The following is a 14,362-nucleotide window of genomic DNA, read 5'->3' on the forward strand; positions in this document are numbered from 1 at the left end:
TGAGAGTAAATTCATTTTACGATACCACAAATGCTGTTAACCGCATATGTAAGTGAAATCATATGGCAAAACGCATAATATCTCATTTTACTGGATGAGGACAAACATTGCCAAGTGGCCACTAACGGAGATGAGCTTACCGTGCTAGTAGGATACCACAGCACCACAAACATAGATTCAGCATTACGAAGTGCCACTTCCAGACTTCAATATGTTAATAAAACATCATAAAACCACTGCCCTAAAAAATATCAATGCATATCAGAGAAACATTATAAAACATTTTATTAATAACAAGAAAAAAAAACAAGTAAACATGCAAGTAACACACATGAACTGCGTAAACATTTTCATGAACATAACACACCATCTTCATATTGGTAGGATAAATAGAAACAGAAATCGTCTGAAATAAAAAGCATCATTTAACATCATTAAAAGTTAATATAATCACTAAACAGTAAACAAATAATTGCAATACAACATTTACATTTCTACAAGTTACACAAAGCATCAATATTGAAACTCAAATGGCCCTTAAAAAGCATCAAGACAGCTAAACCAACCCAGCATAGCACCACCTGATGGCAACAAATGCCTTATGGTTAATTAAGGGTTTTGTTCCAACAGTTCCAGGGCCTGAGCCATATCATGTACTTGGTCTTCCTCCTGGATTTCAGCAGAACCTGCAGCAGTACTGACGTTTGCAACATTCCATTCGCTTTGTGGAGGGTTGGCCTCGGGGCGTCTCCAGTGGAAGACTGGCTGAGCATTTCAGACTGGCCACCTCTGTGCCCAATGTCATTGAAGTCACCGTGTTTGCCTCATTATGTTCAATGAACAACTGTGGAGTATTGAGGAGATACTCCTCAATGCTTTCTACATCTTGGAGGAGATGACACAGCTGGTTACACTCTAGAAATTCCCTCAGCACAGTCATTGTGAGAGTAAGATGAACATCTGCACTTCCACAAGTAAGTACCACAGTGCCGCTAACCTTTGCAGAAAACGATGCTGTCTTCTGTAGTAGGCGACACGACTGGCACCTGTGGTTTAACGATTTGCGATCAAACGCAGTTTGCGTTTGACGGCAGTGACTGTAGGTTCGTCTCTCCCGCAGCTCAATTCCACTCACCAAGCCTTTGCTCCTGAAGATTACTTCAGCTGGTGCTTCACAGTAGGAAAATGCTTCTGGTACCTCAATGGCAGGAATTTCTTGTACAGTGGTTGAGCGTGTTGTTGTCGTGTAGTCCACCCTGGCTGCAGGTGGAGATGTAGCGGAATTCATATGATTGGTCCACACTAACCCGAGGAATCACAGCGTCATATAAAAGTAGCCGGATTTTCCCTGCGTCATCTGCAATCCAGCATCCCCGAAGGCACTCACCACCTCAGAGCTGGTCTGCAGAAAAATAACCTTCGCTGCTACTTTCCTGATCTATACAACAAAATGAAAAACAAAACACACACACACACACAAACATTATACGAAATGGATTTCATGCTTCTCTCTATATTTATCACTGCTGTCAAACAAAAACTAATTGTATCTCAATTAGCCATTTTACAGTTACCCATAGAATGTCAACATGTGTTTCTGCCTTATACAGTGTGTGTGAACATCCTGATGAATGGACAAAAAGAAAAAGGCCCAACATTACTTGGACACAGTCTGGTTCCACTGACTTACATGTAAAGTATTTTTTCTTATCCTGTAAAGTTATAATTTCGGAGATACAAGATTGTCTGCCAATAGCAATGATTATATATATATATATATATATATACATATATATATATATATATATATATATATATATATATATATATATACACACACACACACACACACAAACACTGAATTGTTGCAACACTGTGCTAAATGAAGTAAAGAAGCTGTGTGGAAGCACCAACAATAAATGTTTACTTTCATTTATGTTCTTAAGAAACCGTCTAAATTAAGAATTGAAATAAAAAATGCTCATTAAAGACTTCATAATAAATGCTCGCTTACTTTTGTTTGACCATGAAGATCTAATATATTTTTAACCTTCAGAACTCGACTGTCTGGCGGAGGCTTCATCCCGAACTCTACGTCTCCAACTTCAAGTGATGAGCCTTGATGTAACTGAACATCGAACTCTTCCCCAAAACCTTATAAAATAATCAACATTGGTGCAAACTTGTACTTCTGAAATTATAAAACTTACTTCAAGCTTTACTTAGGCTATTGATTTAAATGACTTCCCTAAAGTTTTCCTGACGTTCCTCAGCCGAACAGGTGTACATGTCTGCGCCGCACGCTCAAACTCCCTGTGCTTATCAGCAGTGAAGACCACCCCACGGTGGTATTGATGCCGGCTCACTTGTAAAATGAAACTGAAATACTTGTTCTTAGCTGAGATTTTTTCAGGGCTTACATTGTGGACGAAACCCTGCAGTTCTCCTGGAGCTGGAGTGTCCACTCTAGCTTTCTTAGATGGACTTGCCATGTTGCTGTGGCTCCCTGCCTGTAACAAAAAGCCACTTGAATGTTCCTACAGGTGACCTCTGTTTCCCAACAATTACCTCACTTCCCCACCTCTTGCAATTAGCCTGTGAGGTTACTGTATATAGGAGGTCATGAGCACATTAACTTGTGGTTGGTGGGAGGACTGGTTGCCATGCAGATAAAGATGTTCTGGTCCAATTGCAAGCACAGTTGACACCGGAGTGCTGACTGCAAAAGGTGGGAAACGGAAGTAAAAAAGGCGTTTTACAAGCAAAACACCATCATCTCTGCAGGAACATGAACTTAAACACAGAGCACAGAACTCTGTCGACTCTGTATTTTTCCGTCGTCCATGATCTGAGGGATGTTTGTGGAAAGCGTGAGCAGCTCGGCGCTCTACTGAGGTTCATTTCATCACCAGCCTGTAAAAACTCTCCCGGCTACCATCAACACGAACTGTACAAAACCCTTTTCCATTCGGCCGCACAGCTCCACGGCCCCAGCTCCCCGCAGCTGCACTAAACAACCATCACAAACCAACGAGGAACGACAAAAAACCAAGGGAGCTAATATTCCTCACATACCGCTGTGGGAAAGATCAGGAAGCGCACTTCCGCTCCGGCTCTTTACGCTGTAGCCGCTACGCTAAGCTAACGCGCGTGCACGACTCCTCCCACCGCAGTTCGGGCTCGGTTCTAGCGACCGGCTGCTTGAACCCATCCGTTTAGAGGATGAGGACACCTATCTGAGCTCAAACCCACATGGCTGGCGTTGAAGTGACAGATATACAGCTATGAGTAACTGTTCTGTGGGGCTTTGGGCCGAACCCAAGGCAGGATTGCTGTTCAGTAAAACCCACCGCAATTTGGGCTCGGTTGTAGCGACCGGCTGCTTGAACCCACCCGGAAACTCCTTAATAAAACTCACATCGGGAACACTTCATACCCCACACTTCAATACTACTGGCAGGAATCTGAAAACAGGCACTGAAACAAACCTTTCTTTCGATTCCTCTCACATCTCTCATTTACAATCATTTCAAAATAAAAGCACGACGGAGTAATTGACTGTTCTGTAACTTCAAACGGCCTTATTCACCAAACGCTATGAAATTTCTGCTTAAAAACCACTCGCGCAATTTACTGACCTTCACTATTCTATAAAAAGACACGGCTTTATGCAGAATTAAAGATACATGGCTTCAGTAAAAAAGTATGGCTTGTTATTTATTAAACCTGACTGTTAGAAATTGGTAAATGTAACATCTCCACAACAATCACTTGTACACCTCTAGAAATAAATCAATAATGTATTCACACTTTTCACCAAAAAGACAGACATTTCCAGCCACATTAAACAGACAAGAATCTTTACAAACTTATATTGCTGTATTGAAATATAAAATCACTTTTATAAATTAAACCTTAAATAACATCAAGGGGCATTCTGGGACATGGCGTGAGTAGGTGCATGTGAGAGGGGCTCCCGACATTTATTTCGAATATACCTATTTTTCCTGTTATTTGACTGAGGTAACTTATTAATCCTATACTGTACACAACCTGGAGCATCTTCGGTTAATAAGATGGCAAGCAAAATGCATCTCCGAAATAAACCAGGCGATAAAGAAAGCGAAGTCATGATGGCAGCGCCATTATCGCCAACACTCCCGGGAGAGTTGGAAAAACTCCGCTCGGTACTGCGGACGGATATGGCAGACACTGTACAATCTGCATTAAAAACCGAACTTGAAAAAGCTCTATCGCCTGTGAATTCTACACTGGAGCTAGTCAAGTCATATTATGAAACTCATGACGAGCGAATCCGTGGAGTTGAGGATGGCCTGAGTGACCACAGTGACCGGCTGGTGAGCGCTGAAGCAGCCATTACATCGCTACAAAATGAGAACACACGATTAAAAGAAAAGTTAGATGATCTTGAAAATCGCTCAAGGAGATCTAATATGAGAGTGGTTGGCATCCCGGAAAACCTGGAAGGTCCGGATCCTGTTAAATTCATGTCGGAATTTTTTGAAGAAGTTTTGGGACGCGACTTTTTTCCGAGGCCTCTTATACTCTCGCGCGCTCACCGAGTTGGTCCTAAAATGTCTAACGGCGCAAAAACTAGTCACACGAGACCAAGAGTGTTTCTGGTTCTCTTCCATGACTTTCAGGACAAACATCGTGTTATGAACCGACAGAAACGGGAGCTTCATTATCGTGGTCACCGTGTGTTTCTACACAAGGATTTCAGCAGTGATCTGGGGAAAAAGCGAGCGGCTTTCAAAGAAGTGAAGTCTTTGCTCTATGAGAAAGGAGTCAGGTTTGGTCTCCTGTATCCTGCCCGGCTACAGGTGTTTCACGAGGGGAAAAGACATCTTTTTGAAACCCCGGAAGCAGCCAAAGATTTTTACTGTTCGTGTTGGGGTCACAGTGAGTCATGAAAGTACTGAATGACTTTTACCTTATTTGATTATGCAGCAGTTACATTGTCATCAGCTGCATTTTCTTAGTACTATGGAAAAATTTATATACGTTGGGCTTGATGGTTGTATTGCTTATTCCCACTCTTTAATTTTCTAGTTAACCTCTGATTTCCAGCTTTTGTTTTCAAATGGTTGAATATGTATATACATAACGGGTGTAGACATCACAAAGTTGGGAGCCACCCGCATTTAGGTTTGAAGTTGTAGAGAATGTTTTGGAAGTCTTACTGTTTAGTTATACCTGCGATCATCCTCTGTTGGGGATTTAGATCTAGGTTTTGGGTGTTAGATATTTTCTTTTGGTTTGTGTGGGGGGTGGGAGGATTGTTTGGGATTTGGCATGGCAGCTTTTTTTCTCTTTTCTTTTTACCAATGTATCTGATTTATGCCCATTCTTTGACCTATGCACTCTCATCCACAGTTTGTACACTTTCAAGGTCTCATATAATAGACCCTGTAATATGGCCACTATAGGTGCAACTGATGGAGGTCATCCTGTAAGATTTTTATCCTGGAATGTACGAGGCCTTAATGGCCCAGTAAAAAGAACTAAAGTATTTTCTCACTTAAAACAACTGGAGGCTGACATATTATTGTTACAGGAGACGCACCTAAAATTGGACGATCATAACAGGCTTCGTAAACCATGGGTTAACCAAATTTTCCATTCCAGATTCAATGGTAGGTCCAGGGGGGTGGCTATACTAATATCTAAAAGGGTACAGTTTAATCCATCCAGTGTAATTAGTGATCCTAACGGTCGATTCATCATTGTGTCTGGATCCCTTTTCCAGAAATCGGTTGTTTTAGTGAATATTTATGCCCCTAATTGGGACGATGTTTGCTTTGCGAATAAAGTCCTATCACTTATACCTAATTTGAATACGCATCAACTAATCTTTTCTGGTGATCTGAATTGTGTCATTGACCCACTACTAGACAGATCCAGTTCGAAGGGGCTTCCTTCTAACATGGCTAAGGCATTCTCAATGTTTATGCAAAGAAATGGCTGTGTAGATCCTTGGAGGTTCTTAAATCCGGCAGCTAAGCAGTTCTCCTTCTTCTCTCACCCACATCAGACTTTTTCTAGACTTGATTATTTTTTTATAGATAGCTTGCTTGTCCCAATGACTGTAAAGATTAAGTACACTGCTATAGTTATATCAGATCATTCGCCAGTTATGATGGACCTGTGTTTTCCCTTAAACATCAGGGAACGCCCCTTATGGAGACTCAATTCCCTTTTGCTTTCTGATGAGAAATTCTGTGCTTTTGTTTCTACTAATATTGACATGTTCTTAGACACAAACAGACAGGAGTCAACTTCATATTCATTACTTTGGGACACACTCAAAGCCTATCTTAGGGGACAAATTATATCATATACCTCACATGTCTACAAAAGAAATAAGGGTGATATGCAAATGATTTCCCAATCTATTAAAGATTTAGATAAACAAATCTCTGAGAGTCCTTCTGCTGAACTTTATAAGAGCCGGATTGATTTACAGACTAGATTTAATTTGTTGTCCACCTATCATGCAGAACAGCTGATACACAGGACTCGTGCAATTCACTACGAATACAGCGACAAAGCTAGCCGACTGATGGCTCATCAGTTAAGGCACCAAAGTGCTTCAAGGCTTATTCCACAGATAAAGGGTGCTGACCAAAGAATAACGAATGATCCAAAGGAGATTAATAACATTTTTAAGGCTTTCTATGGTTCTCTTTACACCTCTGAATTCCCCACGGATGCTACAGACATGGAAAGTTTCCTAAACGACTTAGAAATACCTGTCCTCGACTCAGAAGAGGTTGATCATTTAGACCGACCTATGGGAGAGGAAGAGATTGACAATGCCATTATGGCAACACAAAATGGTAGGGCCCCGGGCCCTGACGGCTACCCTATAGAATTCTATAAAAAATTTAAGGCCAAGCTCGCTCCACTTCTGTTAGAAGTTTTTCTGGAATCCTTGAGAAGTGGTTATTTGCCTCCGACTCTGTCACAGGCATCTATCTCACTTCTTCTTAAAAAAGATAAAGACCCTACTCAGTGTGGATCCTATCGTCCCATCTCTCTCTTAAATGTAGACATGAAAATCTTGGCTAAAGCGCTAGCATTTCGCTTGGAACTCTCTCTTCCCAAAATAATTTCAGACGACCAGACGGGTTTCATACAGAAACGTCACTCCTTTTCTAATATCCGTCGGTTAGCTAATGTGATCTATTCCCCCAGCACCACTGTAAACCCTGAGGTCGTTATCTCCCTCGACGCTGAGAAGGCCTTTGATCGAGTAGAATGGGCCTATTTATTCAGGGTTTTACAAAAATTTGGTTTTGGCAATACATTTATAGCCTGGGTAAGGTTGTTATACCACTCCCCTTCAGCATGCATTCGGACAAACCAGTGCCGATCAGACTATTTTCAGCTTATCCGTGGTACCCGTCAGGGCTGCCCACTTTCGCCGCTTCTTTTTGCAATAGCAATTGAGCCTCTTTCTATTGCTCTGAGATCAACTACACAGTTCCGGGGTGTTAAGAGAGGAGGTGTTGAACACCGTGTTTCTTTATACGCAGATGACCTTTTACTCTTTGTGACTGACCCAAATGACAGTAGTCCTGCAATTGTCTCTCTACTTGGTCGTTTTGGGGCTTTCTCTGGATATAAACTGAATCTCCAAAAAAGTGAATGTTTTCCGATTAATAATTCGGCCCTAGAGATTCGCCAGGAGTCCTTCCCTTTCCCCCTACGCCCGGATGGTTTTACATATTTGGGAATTCATATCACTCGTTCTTTCTCATCTTTGTTTGAGGCTAATTATACCTCTCAATTTAATCACATGAAAGCTGAGTTTGATAGATGGCGCAGTCTCCCTCTTACTATAGCAGGAAGAATACAATCTGTGAAGATGACAATACTACCCAGGTTTCTTTATTTATTTCAATCATTGCCGGTTTTCATACCCAAGTCGTTCTTCAGGTTAGTTGATCAATCAATATCCTCTTTGTGTGGAAGGGTAAAGTACCGAGGCTTAATAAGTGTTATCTGCAGAGGGGTCGCGAGGTGGGTGGGATGGGCCTTCCAAGCTTCATTAATTACTACTGGGCATCCAACATCCAAAAGATTTTATTCTGGCTTCATCAACCCAATACGAACTGGTGTCAGTCTGAGATGAAATCATGTCACTCTTCAACACTCTCAGCTTTAGTTTACTCTTCCTTACCATTAAAGCTTTCCCAGTTTACTTCTAGTCCCGTAGTTTTATCCACCCTTAAAATTTTTTATCAATTCCGCCGTCATTATAAGTTTACTATGGCCTCAGCGCAGGGCCCAATACTTGGAAATCACATGTTCCAACCATCTCTTCATGATTCAGCCTTTAGGCAGTGGAGCTCAAATGGTCTTGTGTGTATTAAAGATTTATACACAAACAATGTATTTGATAGTTTTGACAGCCTACGCAGAAAATTCCTCATCCCAAACAACCATTTTTTAAATTATTTGCAGATTCGTCATTTTATTAAATATACATTCCAATCCTTTCCAAATAGTCCAGTGGAGACACCGTGGGAAAAGATAACTCTCACCTTTAAATTCAAAGGTCTTATCTCTGCATTATATTCCCAGCTGATGTCATTAGACATTCAGGACACGAATAAATTTAAGACCAGGTGGGAGGAGGAACTGGGTTTGGTTCTGTCAGAGGAGGATTGGGAAGAAGCTCTAAGCAAGGTCCACTCCTCGTCGTCCTGTGCTAGATTGGGGTTAATACAGTTTAAAATTCTGCATAGAACTCACCTAAGCAAAGCCAGACTTGCTACTATTTACCCTGGGCTTAATGCTAATTGCAATAGGTGTTCACTGTCCCCTGCTAATCTGGTCCATGCTTTTTGGTCTTGCCCCCAGCTCAGTAATTATTGGGGAACTATTTTTAAAACATTAAGCGAAGCCCTTGAGGTACTATTAAAACCCTGCCCACTTACAGCCATATTTGGTGTGGCGGACGTGATAGTTAACAAAAGGCAATCGAACATCATCGCATTCACTACCCTTTTAGCCCGCAGGAGGCTCCTACTGGCTTGGAAATCCCCTAACCCTCCATCAGCTGCTACCTGGCTAGAGGACGTGATGCTTTACCTTAAACTTGAAAAGTCTAAATTTACTTTAAGAGGATCTGTGAGAAAGTTTTACTTAAACTGGGAACCTTTTCTGTCTTATTTTAAGAATATTACGGTGTTACCTTGACAGAATAAATGTGGATACTTTGACTGTGATTATGTGGGATGGATCATGAGTATGTTTAGCTCGATGTACATGATAATTTAAGGGTATATGAACATGTGACCTCGAGATAATGAGTGTGGATTTACGGATGTAGATGTGCAGTTTTATTTTGAATGATAAATGACTTACGTATTAGACCAGCTGCCTGCCAGAGGGGGTGGGGGGGTTAATTGGGGTTATGTTTGTTTTATCTGTCTGTTGTTATATTATATAATAATAATGGAAGAAACTGTCCGAACACATTTTCTCTGTACTGCATTTGCCTTCCAATAAAAAAAAAAAAAAAAAAAAAAAATTAAAATTAAATAACATCAAATGGTACATCAATGTTTCTCTTCCAAAACATCACAAAAACTCCAGTTCATGATTAGTGATCAGCACACATGGGAAATATTTTGACGGTAATCTAACTCTCCAAGGTCTACTCAGCCTGTAGCAGTGGAAGACTGGCTGAGCATTTCAGACTGGCCACCAGACACCTCTGTGCCCAATGTCATTCAAGTCACCATGTTTGCCTCGTTATGTTCAATGAACAACTGTGGAGTATTGAGGAGATACTCCTCAATGCTTTCTACATCTTGGAGGAGATGACACAGCTGGTTACACTCTAGAAATTCCCTCAGCACAGTCATTGTGAGAGTAAGATGAACATCTGCACTTCCACAAGTAAGTACCACAGTGCCGCTAACCTTTGCAGAAAACGATGCTGTCTTCTGTAGTAGGCGACACGACTGGCACCTGTGGTTTAACGATTTGCGATCAAACGCAGTTTGCGTTTGACGGCAGTGACTGTAGGTTCGTCTCTCCCGCAGCTCAATTCCACTCACCAAGCCTTTGCTCCTGAAGATTACTTCAGCTGGTGCTTCCCTGTAGGAAAATGCTTCTGGTACCTCAATGGCAGGAATTTCTTGTACAGTGGTTGAGCGTGTTGTTGTCAAGTGTAGTGCACCCTGGCTGCAGGTGGAGATGTAGCAGAATTCATATGAATGGTCCACACTAACCCGAGGAATCACAGCGTCATATAAAAGTAGCCGGATTTTCCCTGCGTCATCTGCAATCCAGCATTCTTTCTTTTCAAGGGTTGCCCCGAAGGCACTCACCACCTCAGAGCTGGTCTGCAGAAAAATAACCTTCGCTGCCACTTTCCTGATCATTACAACAAAATGAAAAACAAAACACACACACACACAAACATACGAAATGGATTTCATGCTTCTCTTTATATTTATCACTGCTGTCAAACAAAAACTAATTGTATCTCAATTAGCCATTTTAGTTACTCATAGAATGTCAACATGTGTTTCTGCCTTATACAGTGTGTGTGAACATCCTGATGAATGGACAAAAAGAAAAAGGCCCAACATTACTTGGACACAGTCTGGTTCCACTGACTTACATGGAAAGTATTTTTTTCTTATCCTGTAAAGGTTTAATTTCGGAGATTTTTGGTCCGTTCATGAAGAGGAACCAGAGAGTGGATCACCTGTCCTGTGGAAAGCCTCAGTCGCAGCGAGCGCGCTCGGTGCAGGAAGACAGAACGACTCTCTTAATCAATCAAAGAGTTTATTAAGTCTTCTGCACAAAGAAAGAAGGGCACTCCTTCTTTTATACAAACACGTCCTGCCCTGTTGCATACAAGCAAACAGGGTGGACCCAAATAAGTTGTCTAACAGTCATGAAATGCTAAGCTGACACTCACGGACCACCGGAACTGCCCAAAGGAGGGGGGCTTCTGCTCTGTGTACGATAATCTTACCTACGAAAGACAACAAATGGTTCTGGACAGAATGTTGTCCCGATAAGAGGAGCAAGTTGTTTGTGCAAACTGCCAAGGACAGTAGCTATGCTTGCTGCAAAGTCTGCTTAGAGCAGAGTTAGAGCAGACTTAACCCTTTCATTCCCCTCTTTTATGCCTCACCAACTGGTGAGGCATAACAGGGCTAGTTACTGTGGTGCGTGAGAACACACATACATATGGTTGGTGCTGGAGATGAGAGGCTGGTATACGGGCCGCGGGGGTCGCATCGCAGAGGCCAGCGCGTAGACCCTTTCCATGAGGCATCTGAAAAAACAAGGACCCAAACACAACAACAGCAAAACCATACAGATAATGGGGACAGCCATGGCAAAATAAGGAGTAAGTAGTTAATAAGGAGTTAGTAAGGAGTTAGTAAGGACATATTTAAGAATGTACTGCAAACATGTAGCAAGATCTGTAGTGTTGCGAGTTTTAGAACAAAAATCCTGTGATAAAGAAAGAGAATAATTAATGTGAGGGTAATCATAATGAGTAACATTCAAGCAGTCAGGAGACAGACAGGTGTGTGCTACAGCCTGCAGAGTAGCAGAGAGATCCAGAGGGGCCGTAGTCATGGAGTGCTTGTTCACACTGGAAGGCATCAGGTGACACACGTAGCAGGAGTCATTGGTGTACTGCTTGGCTGTCCAGTTAGCATACTGCCAGAAAACGTTATCCATGGGGGATCCGCCAGCACGTTCCACCAGGCACAAGATTAATATTAGCTGCAACATACTTCTGTAACACAGGACAGGTTAGAGATAGGAAGCAAAAATAGTTAGACGTCTAACATGTATATACATCACTGCGGGGCTGACTGACATCTGGAGGCATGAATCCACTGTGGAAAAAGATCAGTTAATACCCCCGTGCGTGTGACAGCGAGTACAGTAGTGGGTTCAGAGAAAGGGGAGTCTGAAAAACCCTTTCTCTCAAATTTCTTGACCAATACCTGATCGCCCGGCTTAAAAGCATGGGTTGAGACCCTGGGAGGGTCTGTGATAGTTTGGTTGACCCTCTCCCAGTATTCATTCAGAACAGTTAACAACCCTGCGGTGTACTCGCTGCGACGCACATCCAAGTCCGCCGTTCCCCCTCCCATGGCGTCAGAAATCGGCTCTGGGGGGAACGGCGGACTTGGATGTGCGTCCCATGACAATTTCATACGGCGACAGACCACCCAGAGTGTCTGTGCGCGCCATCCGCAGTTTGGCCAAAACTACAGGTAAAACCTTCACCCAATTAGTAGTGTTCTGCGTCTGCATGGCCTTTCATAACCGCCCTTTTATAGTCCAATTAACCCTTTCGACCATACCCGAGGATTGAGGGTGATAGGGGATGTGGAAAGCCCAGTCTATGCTCAGGTGCTTCGCGAGCATCTGTGTGACTTTGGAGGTGAACGGTGTGCCTTTGTCGGAGTCTGTTCCTAAGGGGACACCGTAACGCGGTATGATTTCTTGGCATAGTTTTGTCACAACTGTATTTGCATTTTCTTTATTGCATGGGAACGCGTCTGTCCAACCAAAAATTTATCTACTAAGACCAGTAAATATTTGTACGGCCCTACAGTCGTCATGTGTGTGAAATCGATTTGCCATTCTTGGAAAGGTGTTTCCGGTTTAGGAAGAACTTGGTGCGGTCCGGCCGGTTTTGGGTTATTCTGTGCACATGTAAGACAACGGTCTAATATGCGATCAATGGCAGAGTTCAAATTGTGAATGCAAAACAATTCGGACATGTCACGCTTTACCCCTCTTCGTTCCCGATGCGAAATACCATGAAAATCGGGAACGAGGAACAGAACACAATGTGCGGGCGTCGCGCAGCGGTTTGACGGCTGGATCGTAGCCCGATGACAGCCAATGCTTGATATCAGAGTCCGAGGCGGTGGCCTGAATACAGTCAAGATCACGACCAGGAAGTAAGTCAACCGTGAGTGCAGCACAGGAGAAGGAAGCCGAATTCATAAAAGGGCAAGTGGGGCCATGAAGAGCTCCGCGTTTTGCGGCAGAGTCGGCGGTATTGTTACCAACAGAGTCGGGGTCGCTACTACGCTGGTGAGCGCGAACTTTAACAACGGCCAGTCGGGAGGGCAGGAAGCTAGCCCTGATCAGGTCCTCGATAAGCGACGCATGGGAAATGGGTTTGTTATCAGTAGTAACGAAACCGCGTTGATGCCAGATTCCCCCAAAATCATGAACTACGGCGAAAGCGTAACGGCTGTCCGTGTATATAGTGACATCTTGGTCTTGAGCCATCCGATGATGGCTCGGAACATGATCCATCAACATAAAATGCTAGGCCAGAAGGCAACAGGGTGGAAGACACGTCAGGGCGAATAGAAGTTTCACCGGCCAGACGGGTCTCGCAGTCATGCACGTCTAGAGTGGGACTGGAGGCGTCGTGTGGTAACAGAAGTAAACGCATTAAAGCGGAAGAGACAGTATCTAGTGAGGAGTGCGGACGCACAGTGAGGTTTTCGGTGTTCAACAAAATGTTCTCATAGCCTGCACGCCGCTGAGCAGACAAGTGCTGTGTAGAACAGTTATTTAGGAGCTGACAGACCTGATGAGAGGTGTGTAAGGTCAAGTCATGACCTAAAACGATTTTTTCAGCATCCTGTACCATTAGTGCGCACGCCGCGACCGCTCGGAGACAGGACGGAAGGCCTTGGGCCGTAACGTCCAATGTTTTAGAATAATATGCGCAAGGGCGCAAACCTCCCCCGTGGGGCTGAGCCAGAACCGCAGCAGCAGTGCCCCCCGACTCCGACACCCACAGGTGAAATGGCAGAGCGTAGTTGGGCAGGCCCAAGGCTGGTGCAGACTGCAGTGAGGACAGTAGAGCAGAATTTGCACAGTTCATGGCTGTAGTCCATGTGAGGCGATGAGTCATGGCCTGTTCGTGAGTGAAGGAGGCACGCAGTGTTTTGTCATGCGCGGAGCAGTCAGGAATCCACTGTCTGCAGTAATTGATGAGGCCGAGGAAAGACATCATAGCCTGCTTGGTGGCGGGCTTGGGAAGCTGCGTGATGCATGACACTCGGTCAGCGGAGAGGAGGCGTTGACCTTGAGATAGTTCATGACCCAGATATTGGACCCGTGGTAGGCAGAACTGCAGTTTCTTTAGTGAAACCTTGAAGCCCAGGGTAGCCAAGCGCATGAGGACCAGTTTAGATGCCTCAGTGCATGTGGAGCTGTCAGGGGCCGAAATCAGAAGGTCATCTGCATACTGCAGGAGCACAGCACCCCCGGGGAGGGAAAGGTCAGAAATGAGGTCTCGGAGTGACGCGGTGAA

General features: G+C 43.6%; 1 long non-coding RNA gene across 1 annotated transcript; it reads right to left on the minus strand.

The window, feature by feature from the left end:
- Window positions 1-268: 268 nt before the first annotated feature.
- On the minus strand, window positions 269-3,082 carry LOC108433616. Its single transcript, XR_001858309.2, has 2 exons — window positions 2,015-3,082; window positions 269-1,438 (listed from the first exon to the last, which is right to left on the minus strand). It is a non-coding gene; the product is annotated as an uncharacterized LOC108433616 (long non-coding RNA).
- Between the last annotated feature and the right edge of the window lie 11,280 nt (window positions 3,083-14,362).

Source organism: Pygocentrus nattereri, chromosome 7, assembly GCF_015220715.1.
Source record: "Pygocentrus nattereri isolate fPygNat1 chromosome 7, fPygNat1.pri, whole genome shotgun sequence".
Taxonomy (NCBI): Eukaryota; Metazoa; Chordata; class Actinopteri; order Characiformes; family Serrasalmidae; genus Pygocentrus; species Pygocentrus nattereri.